The following is a 12,380-nucleotide window of genomic DNA, read 5'->3' on the forward strand; positions in this document are numbered from 1 at the left end:
TTTGATTTTCTTTTGTTGTAAGAGTAATAACACTTTGGTGCTAACAATAGTTTAAACCTGAACACTGTGTTAACTTGTAATAACACTTGGTGTTAACAATAGTTTAAACCTGAACACTGTGCTGACTTGTAATAACACTTGGTGTTAACAATAGTTTAAACCTGAACACTGTGCTGACTTGTAATAACACTTGGTGTTAACAATAGTTTAAACCTGAACACTGTGCTGACTTGTAATAACACTTGGTGTTAACAATAGTTTAAACCTGAACACTGTGCTGACTTGTAATAACACTTGGTGTTAACAATAGTTTAAACCTGAACACTGTGCTGACTTGTAATAACACTTGGTGTTAACAATAGTTTAAACCTGAACACTGTGCTGACTTGTAATAACACTTTATGTTAACAATAGTTTAAAAATGAACACTGTGCTGACTTGTAATAACACTTGGTGTTAACAATAGTTTAAACCTGAACACTGTGCTGTGCAGAAAACAACAGTAACTACTTGCATAGAAATAAATGTCATAAATACCATTAACAATCCCAGATTTCAATTTGTGCAATATTGGGTATACAGTATGTGAACCCAGTACTGTAGTAAATTTAAAGCCAGGAGCCATGGATTTGATGTGGATATCTTGATGGAGAATAAAATGAATATGCAGAGATCAAACTTGCAATAGATTGTTGAAGATAGGTTAGTTATCCTTCTCTAGCTGAGATCTTTAACTCCATGACATTCTCATCGCAGGATTCCAGAACCTTAAACGCTTCATTCTCCTTTACTGGTTTCAATTTCTTTCCCGCGTTATTCCCAACAAGGTCGCTGCGATCCAATAGGAGCTCAAGATCGGCGTCGCTGATGACTTGTTCTTTACAGTTTTTGATAATGCCAGAGTGATCAGTGGAGCGTAACACTTTTAGTAGTTCCATGGGATCCATCACAGCTTTTGAGTCTCTCACCATAGTTTTACTGCCTTTGAATTTACCTAAAGAACAAAATAAGATAATGAATTTTTTAAATGAATGAGAACAATCAATGCCTAGAAGTTTGCATACTACTGTAGAAGTGTATAAAACAATATGATTAATTTAACGTATTTATTTGAATAAAACGCCCCGGGCGTTTATTGTTCAGGAGGGTTTTTAGGGAGGTGTGAAAGACAAAACTGACCTTGATGAATGACCATCTTCTCCAGCTTCCTCTTTGCAGCTGCTCTCTCCACTATCTTCTGGTCAATGGTGTTAATGGTCACTAACCTGTACACAATCACTGGCTTTTCTTGACCAATTCTGTGGCATCTATCTTAGGCTTGTAGATCTAACTGTGGATTCTATAATACAACTATAAATGCTACTTTACAATGCATTGAAAGTCACTACACTAAAACATACATTACACCACCACAAGCTTGTGACTAATTATTAAAACATGGGTTCACGGATGTAGCCAATCAGACGTGCTGAAATGAGTCACGTGTGCGCTCTTTATTTTTTCACTATCATGCACTTGAGTGCAAAAAGTGCGCAGTAAAAAAAGCATATTGCACTCTGTGTGTAAATCGTCTGGCAGATTATTGATCACGCTGTAATAAAATGTAGTAATTATTTATTTAACTTGCCCAATCACTGTCATATATAATGACTGTGTCAGCTGTTGTCAAGTTGATGCCTAACCCACCAGCTCTTGTTGAAAGCAGAAAGATGAAATAATCAGGATCATTGCTGAAATTACTAATCTGAGAAAGATAATAACACAACTTTCTTCCACTAATTTTGAATAATTGAGAAAAACAAACATGATTTGTGGCTGCTACAAGCAACTGATAATAAAGATAATTAGCATTAGGTGGACATTTGGTAAAAATTAAGACAAACACATTTTCCATCTTTTCTCAGTAAAAACATTCATAATACTAATTAACATAATACAGCAGTAGTTGCTAAAATCAGAATGTGTGTATCAACTTAATTCAGTATCATTTATATTTACAAGTTCTTCCAAATAATTCTAAATTTCTTCTTCTTCACCATGCGGGTGCTTACCTGTTGTTGTCTCTCAGCAAAAGCCATGCTGCCATCTAGTTGTGGTTTCTTAAGTGGCAGTAATCTTCAAGTATGTCAAGCATTGAGGTCATCTGGGAAAAGATGAGGACCTATAGACAAACATATCAGACATTGAGTTCATCTGGGAAAAGATAAGGACCTACAAACAAACAGACAAACATATCAGACATTGAGGTCATCTGGGAAAAGATGAGGACCTACAAACAGACAAACAAATATATCAGACATTGAGGTCATCTGGGAAAAGATCAGGACCTACAGACAAACATTTCAGACATTAAGGTCATCTGCGAAAAAGATGAGGACCTACAGACAAACAGACATATAATTCAGATGTTTTTAAAAAATAAGCTGGTGCCAATTGCCAATTTCATTAACTTATTACATTCTTTTAAACTAACATGAATATTTAAGAAAGATACCTTGTGTCCACGCTTCTTTAGTTCAGGTAACATTCTCTCCAACACTAAAAGCTTTCCGCATGACTTGACAAGATCCTCATCAACTTTGAACTGTTGCGTGACCGGGTCAAGTGGATATTCCAGTAGGTAAGGATGGTTACAGCATTTTCTTAGTTGCATTACAATGTTTTGAAGCTTAATATTAACTACTGATTCTGTATTTGACGGGGTCTCACCTGGTGCAGTTGGTTCTCTGAAATAAATAATAAAAGGGGTATAAAGTAATGTACTCATGGATGTTGTACTGGTGGAGGTGGACATGGACACCCTCTCACCAGGTGCAGTCGCTTCTCTGAAATAAATAATAAAAGGGGCATAAAGTAATGTACTCATAGATGTTGTACTGGTGGAGGTGGACAGGGACACCCTCTTACAAAATAAGTGCTAAGCATCTGTTCAGACTACAGGATATTATAAGATATAACACTAACCAACACCATACTACTAAGACGAATTTCAACAAGGCACCCACCTAAAACCCTATGCCACCTGATTACAACAAAATATTTTTCCCATTCAATCTTAACTTGTTGGTACTCACGCCTAGACTTCTCTACTACAACTATTGTAAACTCACTTGGCAAATGTGTCTCTAATCTTTTTGTACCAATCTTCAACATCATCAGATTCCTCATTTTCATTAAATACAATGGAGTAGTCAACCTTTTTAGAGCATCCTCTCTTGGGTCGACCTTTTGGGGTCAATGTTACCTCTTCTTTTTTCTGTGGAACAAAAGGATGGCAGGTGACAACAACATTCTTTTTATATACATTTCAATAGTTTGGAACTTAATAACATAAGGCAGCTAAACAAACTATAGAAAGTGTGGCACTCAGGACTCGATTTTTTAACTTTTAGTTATCAACCAATCATTGGTTAATTCTTACTGCAATTTCTCAGCTGCAGAATCACGCCTCATTTATTTTAGCATGTGTTTCTAATTTCATGTTAACTAACACTCTGGCTTGTAGGCAGCTAGGTTGATTATAACAGAGCCATGGCACGTGATGCACTGTTCTTACCTTGGGTTTGACCTTATCAATAATTGACCTGTCTAGAGTTGATGCGTAGAATTCTTGTTGAATACTCGTCATTAGTGCGTTTATAATGATCTCTTTCTTTGGAGGTATTGTCAGGTCAACATCTGTCTTTAAGCATCGTAATAAAAATGGCGTCAAGATCTATAAGATACAAACAGTTTTAATACAGAATAAAATTATGCACAGAAAATATCAACATTAATCTGTGCATGCATTTAAGCCCAGTATAATCTGTTCCATTCTCATCGGAACTATAATTGATCGATTTAACGTTCGGTCTGATAGATGGAGCAATTAACGTTCCCTTCGTTTTTGATCTAAGAAACTGTTAACTGATTTGTTGGCAGTACCTGGTGCATCATGGATATAACATGTTGTTCTCTCTCCTTCTTCATCTTCGTTACTTGAAAATGAATTAAAATCAAACCAGGATTCAAACCTGAAAAATAAGATAAAGGAAATTTATATCCACAGCAGCTTTGTTCTTATACAGGGAAATTGCTTGGAAAATTGTGGGCAGTGATTGACATGTTTGCCTTTCACACCTGCTCCGGTTCCGGAAAACAAAAATCATGTCGCATTGTGTTTTGTTTTCACGACGCGCCATGTGCCAATCTTTTTTCTCGATATGCGTGTAGCTGCATGACGCGTCATGAAAACGCTAATTGATGAATGAAGTCGCTAATGCTAATACGACAGACAATTTGTTGCGAGCCTCAACTGGAGCAGGACCGGATCCAAATTGATAACAATTAATACTTACGTTTGTAGATCATCAAACACTTCTGGTAGTAAGAAGTTTAGCATAGACCACAACTCAGACAGGTTGTTTTGAAGTGGGGTACCAGTAAGTAGAAGTCTGTTGGCAGATTGGTACGTCTTTAGTTCTCTAAAATAAACATAGTTGCATACAAAATCAAACAATTTATCTTACCACCTTATAATTTAAATAGCTTGTATCAAGTTGGAGGCTAAGTTGTACTGCTATAAATTCATTACGAACATGTTAGGAAATTTCTCTAAACATGATGGTGTGTTCCAAACAGTGAAAGTGGTAGGTAAGACTAGGTTAAGAACAGACTTAAGTTGGTATGTGAAATATAAGCTGGGTAGAATCAATTTAGGTTAGGCTCAACTTCACTCAGCACAAATACTTCTTTACATATGACACTCTGTGTGTAAATCGTATGGCAGATTATTGATCACGCTGTAATAAAATGTAGTAATTATTTATTTAACTTACCCAATCACTGTCATATATAGTGACTATGTCAGCTGTTATCAAGTTGATGCCTAACCCACCAGCTCTTGTTGAAAGCAGAAAGATAAAATAATCAGGATAATTCCTGAAATTACTAATCTGACAAAGATAGTAACACAACTTTCTTCCACTAATTTTTAATCATTGAAAAACAAATATATATAACTGATATATTGTATTAAAAAGATAATTATTCTTAATTGCTTTTGGACGTGTAAAACTTAAGACAAACACATTTGCCAACTGAATTAAGTTTTCTCTTTACTCTGTCGTATTCTTGAATGCTTACATGTTGTCTATCAGTAAGAACATTCTTGCACTCATTCTTACATTACAATTTGTTTTATGTACCCAAAAATCCGGGCGATTTCCGCTAAACGGCACGAAATCACCGAAAAACAGCTATTTTTTGAAAGTTTTTTCAATGTAACTTTGTTATTAATTGACCGATTTTTATGGCTGTTTCGACATTGTAATGCCTAATTAAGTACCTACAATGTCATGTTTTTTTTAATTTAAAAAAACTTAAAACGTCGTCGGCATTGATTTTTAAAGTTAGACGATTTGAAAATTGCCCTGTGTTAAAGAATAGGCTTGTTTTGCAAATTTGTTGAGATCTTTACAAAAACGTTCATAACGTTTGACCTAGTTATCCAATGATATTGGCTGTTCCACCATTCAAAAGCTAATCAATCAAGCTTTCTAATGACCTAAAGTAAAATTTGATTGGTTCAGATACTTCGTCGGCACAGCCCCTTTTTTGAAGCAGTGTTTTAGTTTGTCAGTCACCGGCTAGTGTTAAAGGATAGGTGAAAATGTTCGAAGTCGACAAAGCTTTCCTTAACAGTCAGAACGTAACGTTAAAACTAAAATTACAGTTGCTGAAAAACTACTTATCCAAAACGCTTAATTTTTTCACGAAAGTTAAGAGTATTTATTACTTATTTGTAATATGTAAATATATTTAAGATTAGGGTACAGGATTTTTTACATAAATAGTTTTAAAACACTTGGTTTATTTGAAAACCACCAGCGTGGTTTTGCCGTATTGGCGGACTCGTCCATTTTACTAATAGGACAAGGATTGTAGCACATATAAAACGTTGAATTTGACCTATGTGGTTTCCATTTCTGTTTTCTAATGTAAAATTAATATTATATTATTAGTATCTCTATGTAATATATTATATATTCATATTGTACTAGTTAGCATCTACATACTGTTATACTGCACTTTGTTTTGATGATTTTTCAACACAGGGAGTTGGTATACCCTTAGTTCTACTAACATTATTATTACTTTTATTTGTTTGTGCAATATTTGAAGATTGCTATAAAAATAGAAATAATTTAAATATAATATATTTAACAGATTAAGTGTACGCACTATGCCTATGGAACAGATTACCTATTGGGCGTAGTTCAGTATGACACATCTGATGTTCTATTATTACCTTCTGTATCAGCCTCCGCCCTTTTGGGATTTTTTTCTATACAATACTTATTGTTAATGTACCATAGTTATTTTAAGGGGAATAGTCTCCTAATAAATAGTTCTTAACACTCTAACATTGTTCTTTTGTACCTATTGTATTGCTTTGTTTTCTTGTATTAAACTTGTGTTAACTGTCTGAAAGTTACCTCCTAGCAAAGTGGCACGACCCAAGATGGTTCATTAACCACCACTGTATTAGGGAGCAGATTGAGTTCAACTGATAAGAACCCAACGCACTAAAATTAAATAGGCCAAAAAAACAAAACAAATTGTAATGAAAAAAAAAACAGAAACGTAATAATACAGCATGCAGTAGGCCTAGTTGCTGCTAAAATCAGAATGTGAAATGTCTATATCAACTGGCCATTCTTCATTGTGCATTCACTATAATTCACATTTACAAATTGGTAAAAACAACATAGGCCTATAGTTGTTTCTTTACTCTGTATCCATGAGTGCTTACCTGTCAACAGCCATCTAGACGACACAGTAGTTCTGTTTCTGTACACAAGGAGGTATATGTAGGTCTACATGGTCGTGGTGGAAGTATCTCCATGGCATGGATGGTTTGTGTAGCAGCTGTTATCTTCACGTATGTCACGCACTGTCATCCTGCTGTGAGAAGATGAGGAAAATTCAGATCAGACATTGCATGAGGTCATCTAGGTAAGGCCAGGCCTAGATAGTAGTATGCTAAACTAGGCTAGGCCTAGTTAGAATTCACACTCCTCTGACTCCAGTTTTTGTGGGCTAGAAAAGGGAGAAAAGTGTGCCGCTGTGTGGTGGAGGGATAATTGATGAGTTTATAATTGTCACGTTAGTTAGGTGCCAGGCGGCGCAATACCAAATAAGAAACAAACTATAAACACCCAGCTTACCTAAGTTTTGTGTGTCTTAGAAGAAACTACAACAGGCCTAGGCCTTGGCCTCCTACACGGGTCCTCCTAAATACCAAGACCTACCAAGACCTACCAAGAACTACCAAGACCTACCAAGAACTACCAAGACCTGTCAATTTAAAGTGTTAATTTAAGGAAATATGATATATATAGACTTCTAATAGCATTTCCAACAATAAAACCTTAATTTTAGCGCGATATAGACACCAAAAATGTTAAATAATCGACAAGCTTCGCGTTCGCGAAACGAACTGAGTTGATGCATACATTGCGTCACAAATGTCCGTATTGCGTCAACTAGTATGACCTACAGAGAACTACCAAGACCTGTCAATTTAAAGTGTTATTTTAACGAAATATGATATATATAGACTTCTAATAGCATTTCCAACAATTAAACCTCAATTTCAGCGCGATATAGACACCAAAAATGTTACGAAAATGACAATAATCGACAAGCTTTGTGAAATGAACTGAGTTGTTGATGCATACATTGCGTCACAAATGTCCGTATTGCGTCAACTAGTATGGCTCACTGACACTCGACGCAGTTCTCCTGTCATAGGCCTACTGGGTCGTAGGCCTACATTTAACATTTTTGGTGTCTATATCACGCTACAATTGAGGTTTTATTGTTTGAAAAGCTATTAGAAGTCTATATATATTATATTTCGTTAAAATAACACTTTAAATTGACAGGTCTTGGTAGTTCTTGGTAGGTCATACTAGTTGACGCAATACGGACATTTGTGACGCAATGTATGCATCAACTCAGTTCGTTTCGCGAACGCGAAGCTTGTCGATTATTTAACATTTTTGGTGTCTATAAAGCGCTAAAATTTAGGTTTTATTGTTGGAAATGCTATTAGAAGTCTATATATATCATATTTCCTTAAATTAACACTTTAAATTGACAGGTCTTGGTAGGTCTTGGTAGGTCTTGGTAGTTCTTGGTAGGTCTTGGTATTTAGGAGGACCCTCCTACACCTTTTATATTAATTATTATTCATAAAGGCCGCGCTGTGTGGATTGATACCAAACCATTAACCACCTGCTCTATAGAAACCAAAGAGCGCCCTCAACGGACAACATGAGACCGTACTAGTTTTTGAAAAATAATTTATTTTACCAATTTAATTTTTCCTCACTATGTCGATGTGTCAAAATATAACTCAATTCGTTTATTTTTTGTTCAACCAGCATTAAATACAATGCAACAACAATTTTTTTCTAATATTGTCGGCACAGTGACGATGCGATAATGCTGAGTCATCATGAGGACGGTACACAAAGATGCAACAGCATAGCATAAAAACAATATCAAATGTAAAAGGTATAAAAATGATAAATGCCGACTGGACAAAGAAAGACAATGGAAGAATATGAGAATTATTTGAAGGTTTGCATGAGAAATCAAATGTTTATATAAAGTTTGCAGTACATCTCCAATTAGTTCTGAAATGAATGAATTGAGTTTCTCGACTTTTCAATCAATGGGCCTAATTTACTTTGATGATCGTCCTCTGAGAAAACAAACAATAAGTATTTGGGTCACTGCGCCGCGGGTGGGGTCTGAGGCGAATTTAGTGACACCCCTTGATGGCCGGAAATGGTACTCTCGTACATAACATTCATGATAAATGGCACCTCTAATTGGCCGGAAAAACACTCTCATGCAGCATGCTACGATTGAACAAAACGATCGTACTTTTTTCCTCCTCCTCACGATAACATTTGTTGCCGCCGTATGTTAGATGCGCGTGCTCTGTGTGCGGAACCACCGCCGATTGTTTGATCATTCACTCGGTATTTTGTTTTGCGTTCAAGTTACAAGCCCCCCAAAAAAAGCACAATTTGGGTGAGAAGGCAAATTCAATGCTTATTATAGCCAGGGGCGGACCCAGGGGTGTTTCCCTTGTGGCCCGGGCAACAGCCTTAATTTCATACTAAATGTTGTTTCTGCCACTAAATTAAAATTGAGTTCCATTTCATCGTATACAATATCCATCCGGACCCGGAACTTGATAGGCTTAGTCATAAAGTTACAGAGTTGCAGGGCATTTTATTATTGTTGAATGTTTTGATATTTTTATTGTTAAAACGACCTCCACAACCAAAATATTTCTTTTCATTTTAAATGGAACGCTACAAAAATAATCCTCTGCTTCATCGGAGCATGAATACCTAATAACCAGACAAGAACGTATCTTTGTTACGTTTTACTATCAGTCCATTTTCATGTCACGCAATCCATTTTTCAACAATATAGTAGTATAACAATAACATTTTGATTGAATAGTGAGGGATTAGTTACAGTTTGACTTTGAATAAACCATTGGCAATTTACTGAAAATCCAAAATTATTCAATTAAAGAAACGCTCAACACATGAGAAATAGATGTCGGTCGATAAACTTCTGACGACGACTAAAACAACGACAATCAGCTAAATGTTAGTGATTTTATTTCATCTCTGGCTTGTTACATTTTTCATGACACATTACCGGACTTCCCCCTCCTCTCGCAATGAACGACAGTACAGATCTTCCCTATAGGCTCGTGTATGTAGCATACTACGTTATTCACAAATTACCCACGCATAGCAGTGTTACTAGAGCCATCACAGATTACCTCTAATGGATCAATCATTCATACATGAATTCAAAAATTCATCGACAAACGAAATATAGCCTATATTCATTCCTTTTAAATATTAGGCATATTGCCAAGGCTAATAATCGATTTGTCCATAATTATTGCGTTTTCAATCAATCAATCAAAATCAACATTTATTTCCAAAAAGGTGGCGTCACCAAAACAGCAAAAGCTTGTGTCAGGGACGCCAAAACAAAACATTCAAAAGCAGAACATATAAAATAAGACACAGAAATGAAAATAACAATAAAACGAAAAGCGGTACATATCAATTGCAGTATAAATCATATTAATGCATTTTTACTATTGCTAAAGGTAAATATATTAACAAAAAAACCCCCAAAAAACAGCAGTTTTCCATAATCTAAGGCCAATTTTTAGGCCAAATCATAATTGTGCGTATTCTATATTTCCGATGCGTGTAGTACCATATTTATCTTCATTTCCGTACGTTCGTAAATATTAGGCCGAATTTCCGTAGTAATTTATAGACGTTCCGAAATTTGAACCGTGTTATACCGGTAGCAGAGCAAAGTTTGCTTCTTTCTGCAAATGTCCTATCATTCTTTTCTATGTTTTATTTGGAGTGTGGTTTAAAACAACACTTTTGTAAAGTTTATAGTGGATAAATAAAAATGAATTTTTTGGAAATGGTGGTTTTAACATCTGACTTTATTTAGCATTTTTAAATGAATTAAAATTCCAAATTATACAATTTAACCTTTTGCTCAATATATTTATAGCAACAGCTTCATATTTTTTGTATAACTTTTTAAAATTATTAATTGATAATTAATTTACATTAATTGAGTACAGTTATTAGAATGTATTACCGTACCAAAAGTACCTTCATCGGGGACCTCCCGTGACGTTCGCATTGAACGAAAAAAAAATTATCATGAATTTTACGTGCGAGAGTACCATTTGCGGCCATCTAGGGGTGTCATTTAACAATTTTCTTGCTCAAATAGTCAGTGTCTACAGCCCTGGAGTCTTTGGGCAACCCTCTTAAAATAGTCCTGCGACCGCCCCTGATAGCTCTATCTATATTTATTTACAGCAATTTGTTGAGGAAACTAAATATATCAATGTAAATAGGTGGTATTGATACAGTTGAGTAGGCCTACGTATCGGCTGGTGGTCTAGAAAAAAATAATCGAATGCTATAGGTGTAAACTACAGTACATGATACCATAGATATTATAGTGTAATATATTAAATTTACTATAATCCACTATACTTCATAGCCACACATACATATTGTAGGTAACCGCAGCGTTCCATTTTTTGATGTACGTCGGAAGGCTATATATGCATGCTGACTGCCAGTGATCGAAACAATAGGTACGCGGTTGTCTAGCGGTGTCCTTTGTACGATTCGTTCGTGCCCAAGCTCACGTCAATATCATGTTACATCCTGGGACCAAAAATTCGTATTATTTTTCGGCAACCAATTCATTTGTTTAACAATAAGGTATGAGTTATTCACGAACGAGTTAACGAATTTTTCAATTTACAAATAACCTTTTGTATTGTGGGGCACGTATTTGGAGGATTTTCAGAGATGAGGGTGGTGAGGTATTGGGGATGTCGGGGATGGGGGTTCGCAGTCGGTTAAGGGGGGGGTTCGCTGTAAAGGGGGGGTTCGCCCGAACCATAAAAATCCCCCCTGACTACGGGCCTGCCTAATGACGATCATAATATGGATAGACGATAAAAGCATAATATTGATCGAAACGTCAGTTATTTTCAGAAGCAAACGTTTTATTTAAAAATTCTATTACATGTATTTATTCTCTTATACATTTTAAACAGAGGGTTCTGTGTGTTTTTCTAAAAATAGTTTCTGTGTAATTTTGAGTGAATAAGTATAGACTTCAGTAATCCTATTGTGCTTCTACAGAAAGACCTGCACTAAACCGTGGAACAGCTTTTGTGACGTCACGGCCAAAGTCAATAGCGGCATGTGATCGTGATATTAAAGTTGACCTAAAGGGTGCAGTTGCTTTCAAATGAATATTGGAGTAATTGATAGTTCTTTTGCAATTTATATTTGTATAAGTGTGTTTGGGTAAAATCATCAATATATCTACCAGAAAAATCACAAATTGCAATTTTAATATTAGTAGAAGTGGGACGGATACATTTGTTTGTTTGTTTTAATCAACATACCAAGGATTACCCATAGAGCTAAGCTAACCAATGGGGTACAATCAACATACCAAGGATTACCCATAGAGCTAAGCTAACCAATGGGGTACAATCAACATACCAAGGATTACCCATAGAGCTAAGCTTTCCAATGGGGTACAATCAACATACCAAGGATTACCCATAGAGCTAAGCTAACCAATGGGGTACAATCAACATACCAAGGATTACCCATAGAGCTAAGCTTTCCAATGGGGTACAATCAACATACCAAGGATTACCCATAGAGCTAGAAGAGCTTTCCAATGGGGTACAATCAACATACAAAGATTACCCTTAGATCTAG

The 12,380-nt window shown here is 35.7% G+C and overlaps 1 pseudogene; it reads right to left on the reverse strand.

Moving 5' to 3' along the window:
- Positions 1 to 74: 74 nt before the first annotated feature.
- LOC144835662 (lymphocyte-specific helicase-like) lies at positions 75 to 6,807 on the reverse strand (annotated as a pseudogene).
- Positions 6,808 to 12,380: the final 5,573 nt, after the last annotated feature.

Source organism: Antedon bifida, chromosome 2 (assembly GCF_963402885.1).
Source record: "Antedon bifida chromosome 2, ecAntBifi1.1, whole genome shotgun sequence".
NCBI lineage: Eukaryota > Metazoa > Echinodermata > Crinoidea > Comatulida > Antedonidae > Antedon > Antedon bifida.